Source organism: Schistocerca piceifrons, chromosome 10 (genome assembly GCF_021461385.2).
Source record: "Schistocerca piceifrons isolate TAMUIC-IGC-003096 chromosome 10, iqSchPice1.1, whole genome shotgun sequence".
Classification (NCBI taxonomy): Eukaryota; Metazoa; Arthropoda; class Insecta; order Orthoptera; family Acrididae; genus Schistocerca; species Schistocerca piceifrons.
In genome coordinates, this window is record NC_060147.1 from 46711711 (window position 1) to 46729304 (window position 17594).

At 45.5% G+C, this 17594-nt stretch overlaps 1 non-coding gene across 1 annotated transcript; it reads left to right on the plus strand.

Annotated features, from left to right (window-relative positions):
• Positions 1 to 3415: 3415 nt before the first annotated feature.
• On the plus strand, positions 3416 to 3489 carry Trnat-ugu. The gene has a single exon. It is a non-coding gene; the product is annotated as a tRNA-Thr (tRNA).
• Positions 3490 to 17594: the final 14105 nt, after the last annotated feature.

Genomic DNA, 17594 nt, shown 5'->3' on the forward strand with positions numbered 1-17594 from the left:
AATTTAATTTTTCATTTCGGGACCCTCGGATGCACAATATTCGGAAAGGATCCTGTCTAGGTTAGTTGTGAGAATAATTAAATGATGGGAAAGTTCTGGTAAAATTTAGGTTATTATTGCACAGTTCACTCTCTGATACACGCGAATACAGTACTAAAAGTTTCAACCCGCTTGTATCGATGCGGCGGTTGACGGGCGGCGAGATGGCGGGGCACAGAGCACACATACAACCATAGCTATGGCTCTTGACGTATCAGCACTTTAGTTCTTAGCGTCGCAATACTTTTCCATTTAGTACCTATGGAATTTTGCCATGCTGTGTGGGTGGTGGAACGGCATACACGAGGCTCAGTGAGGTTACGTCTTCCAGGAGAGCCTCCTCGCTCCAGAAGGTGTTGCTCAAACCAGTGCCAAATTCCAACTAATACTGCTGAGCCCGTTGTGCCGTGCAGTGCCCGCGTGCATTTCCCCGCGCTCGCCTGCCATCCCCCTTTTACCGCTCCCTGACAGGCCGGGTATTCACCCGAGGTTTTGCATTCTACAATTTTGTCATCAGGCTACTGACTGGTTTGATGCGGCCCGCCACGAATTCCTTTCCTGTGCTAACCTCTTCATCTCAGAGTAGCACTTGCAACCTACGTCCTCAATTGTTTGCTTGACGTATTCCAATCTCTGTCTTCCTCTACAGTTTTTGCCCTCTACAGCTCCCTCTAGTACCATGGAAGTCATTCCCTCATGTCTTAGCAGATGTCCTATCATCCTCTCCCTTCTCCTTATCAGTGTTTTCCACATATTCCTTTCCTCTCCGATTCTGCGTAGAACCTCCTCATTCCTTACCTTATCAGTCCACCTAATTTTCAACATTCGTCTATAGCACCACATCTCAAATGCTTCGATTCTCTTCTGTTCCATGTTTCACTACCATACAATGCTGTACTCCAGACGTACATCCTCAGAAATTTCTTCCTCAAATTAAGGCCGGTATTTGATATTAGTAGACTTCTCTTGGCCAGAAATGCCTTTTTTGCCATAGCGAGTCTGCTTTTGATGTCCTCCTTGCTCCGTCCGTCATTGGTTATTTTACTGCCTAGGTAGCAGAATTCCTTAACTTCATAGACTTCGTGACCATCAATGCTGATGTTAAGTTTCTCGCTGTTCTCATTTCTACTACTTCTCATTACCTTCGTCTTTCTCCGATTTACTCTCAAACCATACTGTGTACTCATTAGACTGTTCATTCCGTTCAGCAGATCATTTAATTCTTCTTCACTTTCACTCAGGATAGCAATGTCATCAGCGAATCGTACCATTGATATCCTTTCACCTTGTATTTTAATTCCACTCCTGAATCTTTTATTTGCATCATTGCTTCCTCGATGTACAGACTGAAGAGTAGGGGCGAAAGGCTACACCCTTGTCTTACACCCTTCTTAATAGGAGCACTTCGTTCTTGATCGTCCACTCTTATTATTCCCTCTTGGTTGTTCTACATATCCTAACACATTGCCTACGTATGGACCAGACGCACAGTTACAATTTTAAACATCTTACAACAGTCTCAACATTTGTTACATTTCAATACTATTACAATATCACTTGACATTTGACATAAACATTAATATTCACACTGAAACTTATTTACAGTTTTCTTAACATAATGACATGAAACAAAAAAGAAATGAAATCAGGACATCAATTACACAAGTTTATCGAAAAATCATAAGAAAAAAATATTATTTATATGTACAATAGTACAACGTCGTTGTTGTTACAACGTGTTTCCGACAAACGGAATGCACGCCAATGACTTCTGTTCTTCTGCTTCTTCTTCTTGTTCTCTTGGCGCAGTCTGTCTGAGTGCGTGTCTTATTTGCTTCTGATTGTACGCATTTTTCCAAAATGTTACCTCGAGGTGCTGCAGTTCTGCTGGAAGGCTCTCCTGGTCGCAGATCGATCGTGCCCTGTGAACACGTGTGTGCAAAACGCCTTCACGCTGGGAGTTGTGGTGGCAACTGAAGGCATTTAGGTACAAATCAGTGTGGTTCGAATGGCTCTGAGCACTATGCGACTTAACTTCTGAGGTCATCAGTGGCCCAGAACTTAGAACTACTTAAACCTAACTAATCTAAGAACATCACACACATCCATGCCCGAAGCAGGATTCGAACCTGCGACCGGAGCGGTCGCTCGGCTCCAGACTGTAGCGCCTAGAACAGCACGTAAATCAGTGTGTGAAGGTTTTCTGTATACACTGTGTCCCAGCTTGTCGTCAGGTTTCCGTTTCGCCAGGACGTCAAGAAACGGTAGGGCACCATCCTGCTCCACGTCCAACGTGAACAGTATGTTGGGGTGCAGCGAGTTGAGGTGTTCGAGAAATTCATTTAATCTGTCACGTCCATGTGGCCAAACAAAAACCAACTTGTTTCTTCCGCTACGTGGATGACACGTTCGTTGTATGGCCAGGCACTAATACATCATCGATATACATCGCTATTTGTATGAGAACGTCGATATATCGACACTTAACAGCTCTAGTGTAAAGCGCTGCGTGCGGTGTGCAGTTGCCGCTCCTCGCTGGTGGCTAGATATTCACGTTCAGGGGGGTCGTTTGGATGTTTCACGCTGTTCTCGCGATAAACAGCCCTCGCTAACGAGCAATTAGAAAGCGTAATTGTTTGAAAGGTGGGCGGACGAACTCCGGGCGGGCCAAAGCGCTGGATTCCAGCGTCTCCAGGACTACACAGGACAAACAGGCTCGGGGCTCCAGTACACCACCTTCTTTTTTGTAACTCGACTTCTAGCAGTGTCGACAACAGACTCGCATCAAAGCGTGCCCTTCGTCTTTGGCTTATCGCTACTCTTGTGATGTTTACATCAAAAGCTGCTTTCCGCCCACGGTGCACATTTTGTCTGAGGCAGACTGACAACCGTAGCTGTCTAATTCTCTAGTGGTTTACACCACACGACGCCGGAGAGGATGTTATACAGGGTGAACTTTAATAAAAGCTATATATATGAAGACAGTAACTTGTTCTCGAAAGAACAGTTACTGTTGATGACCGTGCAGCTTTTCCCTGGAATAAATGATGACTAACTGACAACCTCAGCTCCCGACAGGTATTGTTGATATATCTCGATGTGGACAGCTGAAAATGTGTGCCCCGACCGGGACTCGAACCCGGGATCTCCTGCTTACATATAGTTAAAGGCTACCCAGCCATTGACCTTCGTCTGTGCGAATGCGCGCAGGTTGCCCAAACTCTTACGGGAATCGCAAAAGCGTGCGCGAGTAATGACTGGGTGGGCAAATGTCTATAAGGTACAATACATATGTAGAATTGTGGACAGTTGGGAATGTGAGTCTCACGGGAAGCTTGCAAGGGATAAGTCCTTGCAGTCGCGCTATTCACCTGTGTCCTCGGTGGCTCAGATGGATAGAGCGTCTGCCATGTAAGCAGGAGATCCCGGGTTCGAGTCCCGGTCGGGGCACACATTTTCAGCTGTCCACATCGAGGTATATCAACAAAACCTGTCGGCAGCTGAGGTTGTCAGTTAGTCATCATTTAATAAAAGCGACAAATGGCAGGGACGGACTTCTGACTAGAAATGGAGGAAAAGAAAAGGTAACCGGAAATGCATCGTTGTCACAGTACAGAATGAAAGTCCCTCTGGCCACATGCTGTGTGTTCCTTGTGTGTTGCAGGCTGTGTGATTGACGCAGCGTACTGTAAACAGCAGAATGGTCCGGTATTCATGTGGGGCACAAGCTGAGATGGTGTTTGTGTGCGGCCGAGCAGATGGAAACGGTCGAGAGTGAGCACTGCCGAACCAAAACGGGTACCCTCACAGTCGCCAACCATTTCAAGCAGTTTTAGGGCGTTTGTGTCGTCCTTCCAGACGGACGAACGTACAGCGAGGCGGTGGACTGTGTGTGCTGAACCAGTTGCTGATGTGTAGACTCTACCTGCACATCCTCCTTCAGCATTCCTTTTCCTCAACAATAGTCATCGATACCAGTATTATTTTTCGCATTTTGGGCAGGCCAGTATTATCTCAGTTACTCTTCTGAACACTTTCATATAATTTTATACACAGAATGTTATACACCACTGGCCATTGAAATTGCTACACCACGAAGATGACGTGCTACAGACGCGAAATTTAACCGACAGGAAGAAGATGCTGTGATATGCAAATTATTAGCTTTTCAGAGCATTCACACAAAATTGGTGCCGGTGACGACACCTACAACGTCCTGACATTGAGGGAAGTATCCAGCCGATTTCTCATACACACACAGCAGTTGACAGGCGTTACCTGGTGAAACGTTGTTGTGATGCCTCGTGTAAGGAGGAGAAATACGTACCATATACGTTTCCGACTTTGATAAAGGTCGGATTGTAGCCTATCGCCATTGCGGTTTATCGTATCGCTACATTGCTGCTCGCGTTGATCGAGATCCAATGACTTAGCAGAATATGGAATCGGTGGGTTCAGGAGGGTAATACGGAACGCCGTGCTGGATCCCAACGGCCTCGTATCACTAGCAGTCGGGATGACAGGCATCTTATCCGCATGGCTGTAACGGATCGTGCAGCCACGTCTCGATCCCTGAGTCAACAGGGACAACAAACATCTGCACGAACACTTCAACGACTTTTGCAGCAGCACGGTCTATGAGCTCGGAGACCGTGGCTGCGGTTACCCTTGCTGCTGCATCACAGACAGGAGCACCTGCGATGGTGTACTCCACGACGAACCTGGGTGCACGAATGGCAAAACGTCATTTTTTCGGATGAATCCAGGTTCTGTTTATAGCATCATGATGGTCGCATCCGTGTTTGGCGGCATCGCGGTGAACGCACATTGGAAGTGTGTATTCGTCATCGCCATACTGGCGTATCACCCGGCGTGATGGTATGGGGTGCCATTGGTTACACGTCTCTGTCATCTCTTGTTCGCATTGACGGCACTTGGAACAGTGGACGTTACATTTCAGATGTGTTACGACCCGTGGCTCTACCCTTCATTCGATCCCTGCGAAACCCTACATTTCAGCAGGAAAATGTATGACCTCATGTCGCAGCTCCTGTACGGGCCTTTCTGGATACAGAAAAAGTTCGACTGCTGCCCTGGCCAGCACGTTCTCCAGATTTCTCACCAATTGAAAACGTCTCGTCAATGGTGGCCGAGCAACTGGCTCGTCACAATACGCCAGTCACTACTCTTGATGAACTGTGGTATCGTGTTGAAGCTCCATGGGGTACACGCCATCCAAGCTCTGTTTGACTCAATACCCATGCGTATCGAGGCCGTTACTACGGCCGGAGGTGGTTGTTCTGGGTACTGATTTCTCAGGATCTATGCACCCAAATTGCGTGAAAATGTAACCACATGTCAGTTCTAGTATAATATATTTGTCCAATGAATACCCGTTTACCATCTGCATTTCTTCTTGGTGTAGCAATTTTAGTGGCCAGTAGTGTATTTCCAGCTAAAATTTATGAAAAGGAATTACTTTGTAAAATATTTTAATTTATCGACTTTTCTTTCTTGTAATAATCATCTCACTCTTACTCATACTAAACCTCTATCCCATATTCTTGTACTGTTTGGACGTATGGAAAGGAACAGTACAAGAATATGGGATGAAATTAAGTATAAGTGAGATGGTTACCACAACAAGAAAGAAGGAGAGAGCAACAACTGGAATAACAATTGGTGGGTAACGGTTGAGGAGAGGGGAGAGTTTCAAGTACCTAGGAAGCCTGATACAAGGAGATGGAAAAAACGACAGGGAAATAAACGAGTGGGGAGAAAAGCAGAAGCATTTTGGAAGAGTGTCAGAAACCTGATATGGAGCAAGGGTGTACCCCAAATCAGTAAGAAGTTTATATACCAGTCATACTATGTCCCGATCCCGACATATGCATCAGGAACCTGGGTTATGAAAGGAAGTGAGAAAAGCATAGTACAAGCTAGTGAAATGAAATTCTTGAGGAACAGTATTGGAGTGACATAGACAGGTTAAGAAATGAGAGGATCAGAGAGTTAATGAAGGTGGAACCATTACAGGGGGAGACAGAGAAATCAAGGCTAAGATGGTATGTACACGTTAAGAGAATGGAGGAGAAGAGGATGCCCAGGAGGATACACGAGATGAAACTGGAAGGAAAGAGACCAAGAGGAAGACGGAGAGACTGATGGCTGAAAGGGTAGAGGAATGCGTCCAGAAGAAAGAAGAAGACTGGACCAAGGTGAAGACGGAGAGATGGTGGCAAGACAGATGACGATGGAGAGGCCTATGTTCCATACAGACCCGGCCAGCGGCTGGAAACTGTCCAAGTTGATGAATGAAGTACTAGTTCTCAATTTACTTTTAAAATTACTTTTTTAGAAATATTTTAAATTAGGAATTATTTTCACACTTAAAATTTCTTTTATTAATTACGCAATCCAGTACTGTTTGCTATGTTTATTTCTGGATTCATTTATGAAATAATAAGCAAAATTAATATTCTAACGAGAACTAACAGGAATTCATTCGTTAGCAAAAATTGGAATATTGTTATTTGCACAGAGTGTGATAGTCGTAAACTTGCCTCTGATGTGATCGGACGTATTTTTGTACAGAGAGGCGAACACAAAACCGGCCCCTGCGCTGGAAGGAATATGAATGAAGAAAATCAACGTACATCGGCGCTTTCTTACATTTCCATTGTACAGTTTCATCATTAACAATGTAATTAACAGTTTAAGTAACAGATTTACTTTAATTAGTTTAGTGAGCATATTTTAGAAAGGAATTTAAAGTCTGTATTCAAAATGTTCTCCGCCAGCATGCACATAAAATCCGAACGGTGCACATATGAATGGTGTCAATAATGGGCATTAATTTTTCCCCAAACAAAATCTTTCGCAAAAGGAAGTAAGGATTTCGCAGCATCTGCCTGGAGCCAGATTCGGTTCGTCGTTCAAACCTCGCTTAATATGCTGTAAACACACACGGGATAGACAAAATAATACGAACACGGCTGTAATGGGACGGTTGTGTTTGACGGTCAACAACGCAGGCAAGGCGCGTGTCTCGCTGGACTGTGCGTGTTCAGTACGGACTAGGCATCAGTGGAGGTTGTTTACAAGTAGTGCACACTTCGTATTTGCATTCAGAGGCCGAGGTCGACGTGCAATGACAGACCTAACAGAGTTTCAAAGAGGGAAGATTGGGGGGGGGGGGGCAGATTAGCTGGAGCATCACTAACCAAGACAGCCAACTTATTGAATGTTTCAAGAGCAGCAGTCATGACAACCTACACAAAATATGGAAAGGCATCATCGTGTAAACGTGATATCGGTCGCAAATCAAAACTAAACAACAGAGATCGTCATACGCTAACACGAATAGTGTCAAAACAATGCAAAACTATAGTTCAATTCTTTTATCTTGGCGGTTCGCGCATGCCCGCCCAGACGCGGGAGATGGCTGCGCTGCCAGTTGTACGCGCCAATAGAAGCAGCGCCATAGTATAGCATAGTTCGCAAACTTAGGGGGGAGCGCACAGTTTATGAAGTAAAGCCACCACGGCCGCATTAATCCTTTCGCTGCTACAGAGACGTGCTCCCCGCATTCCGCGATGTGCGCGATTTTGTCATAAAAAAAATGGTTCAAATGGCTCTGAGCACTATGGGACTTAACTACTGAGGTCATCAGTCCCCCAGAACTTAGAACTACTTAAACCTAACTAACCTAAGGACATCACACACACCCATGCCCGAGGCAGGGTTCGAACCTGCGACTGTAGCGGTCAGGCGGTTACAAACTGACGCGCTTAGAACTGCACGGCTTTTGTCGTCACTGCACTGCTCGCTTGTGCAGACACATGGTGTTTCGACTGCTTTGACACACTATATCATTCGATTTCACAAAAACTATTTGGCCCAAAAATTTGATTTTTACACTTCTTCTTGACTGATACCTTCCCCCCGTAAATGACTTAATTTTGTTTCGATGTTCAACGCAGTTATTGTGCAGCATTAGATGTAGTAAAGCATTGCACGAAATTTTGAAGAGATAAAAGTCCATAGCGTATACTTTCCGTATGGTGGATTTTAGTTGCCACTAGAAATTTCAAAAAATTACATTCAAACGAATAAAATTCATGAATAAGACACTTCGATATTGTTTTTAAATAAAGAAAATATTAAGCACCGATCACGGATTGAACTCAGAACCCCTCACTTAGCAGCCATACACATTAACCATTACGCTAACGCAGCTCGTCTGTCCATAAACCTCCCGAAGGACTTTAAAATATCACGCAAAATACCGACAAACACTGTTGGTTATGAATTACGTTTCCTCGAAGCACAATAGGAAATAAACAATTACCGCTGTTCTTTATTGCGAAAAAGCGGTTAGTGAGTATGATACAAACACCTTTCCTTGCTATCGCCTGAATTGGGAGGCGCTTGTTTGGTTTAATTAATTAATAGAATATGAAGCAATTGGTATAAAGAATGCTTTTTCCAAACTTTCTATAACAGAAAGTCTGCTATCAAGACATTGCTTTTGTTCAATTACTTTATTTATGACTGAACGTTTCCAAAACTGAAGACACTCATCTGCGCTCTGCACTGCAGTCGAGCTCTGGCAATGTCGTTCTCTGTTCATTGGCTGACTGTGTTTTGTGACGTCAGATGCGCAGAACGAACCTAAACTCGGCCCCCGTCATAAATGACGCGCACTTTAGTGCGGCTAAAGTGAATGCAGAGCTCAATAGCCATCTTCGAGACCTCGTATCTATCGACAGTGTCCGCCCAGAACTCCGTATGGCGAACATTCGTGGACTAGCTGCTGTACCGTAATCATGAGCGACGACAACCAACGCAAAGAAGCGTAAAACACGGTGTCAGGAGCATAAATCCTGGACGGTCGATCAGTGGGAACACGTCATATGGTCGTTATTTCCAACATGCGGCCGGGTTTACGTCTGGAGAACGCCAAAACAAGGCTCCAATCCTGATTGCTTGATTCCAGTGGTTAAACATGGAAGTGCGATGGTGTGGGTAGCCATATCATGGTATTTTGGCCCCATCACTACTCTCAAAGGCCATCTTACAGCCAATGATGGTGAGGTGCACCCCATGAATGAAATGTTGTTCCCCAACAATGATGACATATTTCAGGATGATAATGCACCCATTCACACAGCTAGGACAGTACAGTCGCGGTACGAGGAGCATGCAACTGAACTGCAACATCTTCCCTGGCCAGCACCGTCCTCGTACTTGAACATTATCGAACAGTTCTGGGCGGTATTCGAGCGCAGACTCCGGAGCAGATTTCCGCCTTTCTCGTCAGTACAAGAGTTACAGCTTCCACAGCTGCTGTTATGAGGTGCCTCAGTTCATTCGTAGTTGTCGGTAACGGAGGTACATAAACAGAGTCTTTCATAAGCCCCCACGAGAAATAATCACATACGGTCAGGTCTGATGACCTTGGAGGCCAGTAGTGTAAGGCTGAATCATTCCGTCCAGCGCAAACGAACCATCGTTCAGTAATCCTTCGATTTAAAAATTCCCGCAATTCCGGATGCCCCATCCTGTTGGTAAATGAAGTCCTTCGATTTACTCTCCAACTGTAGGAAAAGAAAGTTCTCAAGCATACCGAGATACGTGCTTCCTGTAACAGTGTTCTTGGCAAAGAAATATGGAGCATAAACCTTTTCCCGTTAAACTGCACAGAACACATTACATTTTGGAGAGTCCCTCTCATGTTGTACAACTTCATGTGGTTGTTCCGTCCCCCATATTCTGCCATTATGACGGTTCACCTTTTCATTTAAATGGAGTGTTGCCCCGTCGCTAAACACGAAGCGTGGAAGAAAACTGTCACCCTCCATCTTGCAAAGGACGGAATTACGGAACTCCACACGTCCTTGTTTGTCACCTTCACGAAGAGCTTACAGTAGCTGAATTTTGTACGGTTCCGTGTGTAAACGACGACGCAACACACGCCAGACGGCCATCGGGGCCATGTTGAGCTGTCGAGCTGCACGGCGAACGGATTTCTGCGGACTCCTCGTGAAACTGTGGCGGGTGGGTTCGACGTTTGTGTCAGACACTCAGGGACGGCCCGGCGATTTGCCTTTACGCAAACAGCCTGTTTCTCGGAATTGTTGATACCATCGTCTAATACTCTGTGCTGTAGGAGGATCCACACCATACCTAGTACGAAAGTCACGCTGAACAGTTATTACTGGCCCAATCGTCCGCAGCTCGTGGTCCTGCGGTAACGTTTTCGCTTCCCGCGCCCAGGTTCCCAGGTTCGATTCCGGGCGGGGTCAGGGATTTTCTCTGGTGATGACTGGGTGTTGTGTGATGTCCTTAGGTTAGTTAGGTTTAAGTAGTTCTAAGTTCTAGGGGACTGATGGCCATAGGTATTAAGTCCCATAGAGCTCAGAGCCATTTGATTTGAACTGACCCAATCTGCGCAAAACGTAGAACACAAAACGCTTTCTGTTGTCCCGACACCACTTTTACCAGAACTGAAGGTGGCGCACAGTGCTGCTACCTAGCGGGAACCACGTAAAATCGCGAGTTTGCTCTTTCCAACAGTTCGTTGTTCACGGACATATCTCAAACAGCATAACAGTTATGATTTTTTTAAAAATCGGATGACTCTCTTTGATATCAACGCCACAACTTGCACGAAATAACACACAAGTGATTTAGTATATTCACCAATATATTGCTAGGTGCCTCAGCCATGCTGCGGCTCGTGTTGGTGCTGTTTGTAGGTTTACGCCCTCTGTTGCAGGCCAGACGGTATCATTTGGTTGGCAAGGTTGCGGTTGTTTGTCTCCTTGGCGCCACTTGGTTTCGCAAGCGTTGCCTGTCTGCTAGTGGCAGCAGCGGCGGTTATCGATATGTAGGACTGTTGCCCTATCTTTGGTGTGACTTCGTTGTTTTGCCGGGTCATGTGAGTGTGGCAGTTGTGGACTGAGGAGAAGCCAGGTCCGCACAGTGCGAGAACACGCCGGGACCGCTGGCGGCGCGCGTGGACTGCCGGATGGAAGGGCTGTGGTCACGAGGGAGCACGACCTCGTCGTAGACCGGATCCTGCAAACTTAAAGATGAGTGTATTTCAGTCCAAGTAGAGAAACCTCCACCACTGCGAGATCTCTCGATTCTCCAGTGACTTGGGTTCGTGTTGCTGCTCGTAGTGTCGCCGAGGTGAAGAGTAGCGAGTGGAGTGCTTGGGGAAGAATGATCTGATTAGCTTTCCTCGACTTCTTATTACTATTTACTGCATTCGTTGCAATTTGTTAAGTTCAACTAGCGGTAATTTTTCTTGCCTGGTGGCCGCTAACGCCCCAATTATCTGCCCTGAGGGTTAGTGTACTTAACGTCCGCCCCGGTAGCTGAGTGGTCAGTGCGACAGAATGTCAATCCTAAGGGCCCCGGTTCGATTCCCGCCAGGGTCGCTAATTTTCTCCGCTGAGCGACTGGGTGTGTGTTGTCCTGATCATCATCATTTCATCCCCATCGACACGCAAGTCGTCGAAGTGGCGTCAAATAAAAAGACTTGCACCCGGCGAACGGTCTCCCCAACGGGTGGCCCTAGTCACACGACATTTCTTTAGTGTGTGTAACGGCAGTGTACGTTTCCTCGCCTTGCCGCTGCTGTCCGGTAAGGCGTGTAGTTTTGACAGCTTTCTTGATCGTAGCCCGATTGATGATTCTTCAACTCTGGTGGTAGTGGTTCCGTTCTCGTTCCGGCGCTCTAAGCACAGTATTCTGGGGGCGCAGTGCAGACTGCCGGTTCCGGATTTGGCGTATTGTTCCATCATTGCATTTGGTTTATCGGACGTTAGGTAGCTACAGCAAGATTATCAGTAGTCATTCGTTAGACTGCCACTAGTCTGAGTTACCATCTTGTGAAGTGAATGCAACTCTTGGCTGTCTATCTCATCGCTCGCGAAAGTCTTTGTTGCCGAACCTTCTCAGAGGTCGATTCCTGGAGCACCGTCTGTGGCTCCTTGGTTCTTTTAAGACAGGTGTCTAAAAGGAGGTCTGACGGCCGGTAGTTCAGTGTAACACTCCTTCAGCTCACGCTTTCTGCGGGTATATTCTGCCTCAGTACCGTTTAAGGAACTTATGTACTAGTCCTTGTGTTTTATTATTGTATTATTCATTACAATAGCTTGTAACGCCTACATTAAAGGTTATATATGCCCAGTTAATAATTCTGGTCGCCTTCTGGAATAAACCTAGCAGTGCAGTGTTCAGTGGATGTTAACGCTTGTGTTATAAAGTTTACCATCATCTTATTTCACCCGTTTCCTGATCAGTTGCTTGTTTTTTTTTTTTTAAATTAACCTTTGCTATTGTATTTGCTATTTTACAGTAGCTTTCTAAATTTTTTATATTATTGCCGTTCCTGGCGTGTAAGGCCTTCAGCCGTGACTGTTGTAATTTGCATTAAAATTCTAATTTGGTGTTTGTATTCACTCAGTAAGCCTTTAAAACCTTATTCACTGCCATTCCAGACGTCTGAGGCTTTCTGCTGTGCTTGTGGCGACTTGTCTTTAATATTTCAATACCTGTAATTGTAGCTTGAAGTGATTTTTAAACAATTCTTAATTTATTGCCATTCCTGGCGTGTAAGGCCTTCTGCCCAGATCACAGTGCCTTGCTTTTAAAACATTATCTGCTGTATCTGTATTTAGTGGTGATTTGCTAAACTGTAGCTCATTGAAAACACAACTAATTACACAGTTGTTTATTGCTTCATTAATAACGTATGGTACACCAGAGGCCATTAAAATTGCTACACCACGAAGATGACGTGCTACAGGCGCGAAATTTAACCGACAGGAAGAAGATGGTGTGATATGCAAATGATTAGCTTTTCAGACCATTCACACAAGGTTGACGCAGGTGGCGACACCTACAACGTACGGACACAAGGAAAGCTTCCAACCGATTTCTCATACACAAACAGCAGTTGACCGGCATTGCCTAGTGTAACGTTGTTATGATGGCTCGTGTTAGGAGGAGAAATGCGTACCATCACGTTTCCGAATTTGATAAACGTCGGATTGCAGCCTATCGCCATTGCGGTTTATCGTATCGCGACATTGTTGCTCGGAATGGTCGAGATCCAATGACTGTTAGCAGAATTTGGAATCGGTGGGTTCAGGAGGGTAATACGAAACGCCGTGTTGGATCCCAACGGCCTCGTATCACTAGCAGTCGAGATGACAGGCATCTTATCCGCATGACTGTAACGGATAGTGCAGCCACGTCTCGATCCCTGAGGCAACAGATGGGGACGATTGCAAGACAACAACCATCTGCACGAACAGTTCGACGACGTTTGCAGCAGCATGGACTATCAGCTTGGAGACCATGGCTGGTGTTACCCTTGACGCTACATCACAGACAGGAGCGCCTGCGATGGTGTACTCGACGACGAACCTGGGTGCACGAATGGCAAAACGTCATTTTTTCGGATGAATCCAGGCTCTGTTTACAGCATCATGATGGTCGCATCCGTGTTTGGCGACATCGCGGTGAACGCATATTGGTAGCGCATATTCGTCATCGCCATACTGGCGTATCACCCGGCTTGATGGTATGGGGTGCCATTGGTTACACGTCTCGGTCACCTCTTGTTCGCATTGACAGCACTTTGAACAGTGGACGTTACATTTCAGATGTGTTACGACCCGTGGCTCTACCCTTCATTCGATCCGTGCGAAACCCTACATTTCAGCTGGATAATGCATGACCGCATGTTGCAGGTCCTGGACGGGCCTTTCTGGATACAGAAAATGTTCGACTGCTGCCGTGGCCAGCTGAAAACGTCTGGTCAATGGTGGCCGAGCAACTGGCTCGTCACAATAAGCCAGTCACTACTCTGGATGAACTGTGGTACCGTGATGAAGCTGCATGGGCAGCTGTACCTGTACACGCCATCCAAGCTCTGACTCAATGCCCAGGCGTATCATGGCTGTTATTACGGTCAGAGTTGGTTGTTCTGGGTACTGATTTCTCAGGATCTATGCACCCAAATTGCGTGAAAATGTAATCACATGTTACTTCTAGTATAATATACTTGTCCAATGAATACCCGTTTATCATCTGCATTACTTCTTGGTGTAGCAATTTTAATGGCCAGCAGTGTACTTTTATTTATTGTTGAGTCTGGAATTACTGGCTTAAAATAAATTGTGTGCCACTGTAAAAGGCAACCAATAGTAACTGATTACGGCGCCCGTCCAGAATCGTAACCGAATCCTGCCTTCCCTTGACTGCCAGACTTCAGTGCCTCAGGGTAGCGTCTCTGCGCACGGGCAGTCCTCGGTTCGCAGCCACCGCAGCGCTCCGTGTTTTCAGGTCGAGCAGGGCGGGCGGCCATTGCCGGGGTCCCGTGCGCACGCCCACGCAGTCCTGATGACGACGAGTGCTGCCACAATGGAAACGCCCCGCGCAACGCTCAGCACGCTCCGGGCGCTACCACCTCACATCCATTGTTTATCTTCCACTCTTTCTCTGGCGTCGTACAAAAGGTAAACAGTCGCACACACGGGAGCGAGCGAGTAACTCCGTGACGGCATCAACTGCCCCCACCTCGTGGCGTGCGTGCCACACTGCGGCTCGCAATTTTATTCCAGTACATTGGGGGAAGTGGCAACAAAACGAATATTCACGTTGGTGTGTAGATAAGGGCTTTCAGAGCCGTAGGCCCGCTCGTGTATCCTTGATAAGTACATGACACAAAGCTTTATGCCTCGTCTGGGCCCGTCAATACCGACATTGGACTGTTGATGACTGGAAACATGTTATTGTATCGAGCGGTTGGACGTGTACGGGTACTAGACGGCATCATGAATCTATGCACCCTGCATGTCAGCAGGGGACTGTTCAAGCTGGTGGAGGCTCTGTAATGGTGTGGAACGTGTGCAGTTGGAGTGATATGGGACCCCTGATACGTCTAGATACGACTCTGATAGGTAACACGTAAGTAACAGCAATAAGGAATAGCGCAGTAGGCAGTACAGTTAAAGAGGAATGGACATCTCTAAAAAGGGCCATCACAGAAGTTGGGATGGAAAACATAGGTACAAAGAAGGTAGCTCCGAAGAAACCATGGGTAACAGAAGAAATACTTCAGTTGATTGATGAAAGGAGGAAGTACAAACATGTTCCGGGAAAATCGGGAATACAGAAGTACAAGTCGCTGAGGAATGAAATAAATAGGAAGTGCAGGGAAGCTAAGAAGAAATGGCTACAGGAAAAATGTGAAGACATCAAAAAAGATATGATTGTCGGAAGGACAGACTCAGCATACAGGAAAGTCAAAACAACCTTTGGTGACATTAAAAGCAACGGTGGTAACATTAAGAGTGCAACGGGAATTCCACTGTTAAATGCAGAGGAGAGAGCAGATAGATGGAAAGAATACACTGAAAGCCTCTATGATGGTGAAGCTTTGTCTCATGTGATAGAAGAAGAAACAGGTGTCGATTTAGAAAAGATAGGGGAACCAGTATTAGAATCGGAATTTAAAAGAGCTTTAGAGGACTTACGGTCAAATAAGGCAGAAGGGATAGATAACATTCCATCAGAATTTCTAAAATCATTGGGGGAAGTGGCAACAAAACGACTATTCACGTTGGTGTGTAGAATATATGAGTCTGGCGACATACCATCTGTCTTTCGGAAAAGCATCATCCACACAATTCCGAAGACGGCAAGAGCTCACAAGTGCGAGAATTATCGCACAGTCAGCTTAACAGCTCATGCATCGAAGCTACTTACAAGAATAATATACAGAAGAATGGAAAAGAAAATTGAGAATGCGCTAGGTGACGATCAGTTTGGCTTTAGGAAAAGTAAACGGACGAGAGAGGCAATTCTGACGTTACGGCTAATAATGGAAGCAAGGCTAAAGAAAAATCAAGACGGTTTCATAGGATTTGTCGACCTGGAAAAAGCGCTCGACAATATAAAATGGTGAAAGCTGTTCGAGATTCTGAAACAAGTAGGGGTAAGCTATAGGCAGAGACGGGTCATATACAATATGTACAACAACCAAGAGGGAATAATGAGAGTGGACGATCAAGAACGAAGTGCTCGTATTAAGAAGGGTGTAAGACAAGGCTGTAGCCTTTCGCCCCTACTCTTCAACCTGTACATCGAGGAAGCAATGATGGAGGTAAAAGAAAGGTTCAGGAGTGCAATTAAAATACAAGGTGAAAGGATATCAATGATACGATTCGCTGATGACATTGCTATCCTGAGTGAAAGTGAAGAAGAATTAAATGATCTGCTGAACGGAATGAACAGTCTAATAAGTACACAATATGGTTTGAGAGTAAATCGGAGAAAGACGAAGGTAATGAGAAGTAGTAGAAATGAGAACAGCGAAAAACTTAACATCAGGATTGATGGTCACGAATGAAGTTAAGGAATTCTGCTACCTAGGCAGTAAAATAACCAATGACGGTCGGAGCAAGGAGGACATCAAAAGCAGACTCGCTATGGCAAAAAAGGCATTTCTGGCCAAGAGAAGTCTACTAATATCAAATACCGGCCTTAATTCGAGGAAGAAATTTCTGAGGATGTACGTCTGGAGTACAGCATTGTATGGTAGTGAAACATGGACTGTGAGAAAACCGGAACAGAAGAGAATCGAAGCATTTGAGATGTGGTGCTATAGACGAATGTTGAAAATTAGGTGGACTGATAAGGTAAGGAATGAGGAGGTTCTACGCAGAATCGGAGAGGAAAGGAATATGTGGAAAACACTGATAAGGAGAAGGGTCAGGATAATAGGACATCTGCTAAAACTTGAGGGAATGACTTCCATGGTACTGGACGGAGCTGTAGAGGGCAAGATCTGTAGAGGAAGACAGAGATTGGAATACGTCAAGCAAATAATTGCGGACGTAAGTTGCAAGTGCTACTCTGAGATGAAGAGGTTAGCACAGGAAAGGAATTTGTGGCGGGCCGCATCAAACCAGTCAGTAGACTGATGACCAAAAAAAAAAAAAAAAAAAAAAAAAAACATTAAGGGGAGGTTTACTATCTTTTGGTTCAAAAAATCGATATTTTTAAGTTGAATTTTTGGATCCATAGTAGTGTTTAGAATCCACCCCTGAAACAGCTTTTTCCGAATACGGAACGGTAATGTTTGTTATATGCGGCTGAAGAAAAAAATGTACCTGCGTGAAATCTGCCTTTTTCACGCACCATTTTTTTTCGAGAAATTCGACTTTGTAGCCGCGAAAACTTATTCTATGTGCTTGCCCATGACTAAAACTGATAAAGTGATGCAGGAGCTTACGACGTACTACGCCTTGGCAATCCGACGGCATTCCAGTTCGGTGGAACAGATGAAGAAAACAATTTGGGCAACGTATTTAGACAAGTGTTCGACGGGTGACCACCTACAACACCAAAATTGGCCGGCTGCGGAAACTAGTTGGTGCAAGTGGCGGACTGCATAGGCTACCGCACATCTGGAAGAATATCAACATGACCAGCCGCTCTGCAGAGAAGTTCAAAAAGTGTTTCATCCGATC